The sequence below is a fragment of the Halichoerus grypus genome, chromosome 8 (assembly GCF_964656455.1).
Source record: "Halichoerus grypus chromosome 8, mHalGry1.hap1.1, whole genome shotgun sequence".
NCBI classification, from domain to species: Eukaryota; Metazoa; Chordata; class Mammalia; order Carnivora; family Phocidae; genus Halichoerus; species Halichoerus grypus.
Genome location: NC_135719.1, coordinates 111,316,096 through 111,317,107, shown reverse-complemented (window position 1 = coordinate 111,317,107; position 1,012 = coordinate 111,316,096).

Below are 1,012 nucleotides of genomic sequence, written 5' to 3'. Positions count from 1 at the left end.
TAGCACTTACAGTGTCTGAAACTACACTAAACACACAGCAGTCAATAAATACTGAGTCTTAGTCTTGTGCTACTATAGTAGTAGTAGTACATGGTGACAAAGTACAGCTAGTATTTTTAAATGCACACACACACATACACACCAGTTCTTTCCTTTTTTTTTTTTTTTCTCCTTAAATTCTTTCCTATTCTTAATGCCAGGAACCAGCTCTTTCAAGTGTTAGTTGGTGCTGGTGTCTTCACACATAAAGTATATGGCAAAACTAGGAAGGACCCAAAAAGGACAATCAAAAATGACTAAACTATAAGAAAGAATGGACATGGGTTATACAGTCCAGAAAATGTATCAATTCCTACTCTGTCTTCAGGAATATGAGTACATTCTTCAGGAATAGGTGTATGTACTTTCACAGGCACCTGGAAAGAATAAAACCAGCAAAATTTCAGTAAGAGGTAGTTTGTTAAAAACAAATCAAAACAAATAAAAATTACAATTAAACGGTGACTGAGTACACATTTCCAAGAACCCCTATCCTGAGAAGATAAAAAGTACAAAAGAGATTAAAAACATTATGAATACATGTTTATAAAGCAGTTTCATAAAAATACATAAAATACCTTTGCATAAAAATGAAGTATCTTTCTTCTTAGAAATGTAGAATTATTCATAAAGAAACTGTAAAGTTAAAAAGGAAACATTTCCATACTTTGCTTAACAAATGTTTACCTAATCTACTAAACATTCTCAGTCCAAAGGGTCAAATATATTCCTGGAAAAGTAGCATTCTAACATGGACAGATAAATACCAAAACAAAAGGATTTGAAGAAAGAGACCCATGTTAATATTTGAAATACCTGGTAATGGTTAACATTATTTCTTCTTTAAATGAAACAACTGCTAAAAATAATGAAACTGATGGATTCTCCAATGCTCAGGGCAGATTATGTGAATTGTGGAGGGACAATGTTATTATTCTTTCTGTAAACTAAACTATGTAACAAACTTCCAAAA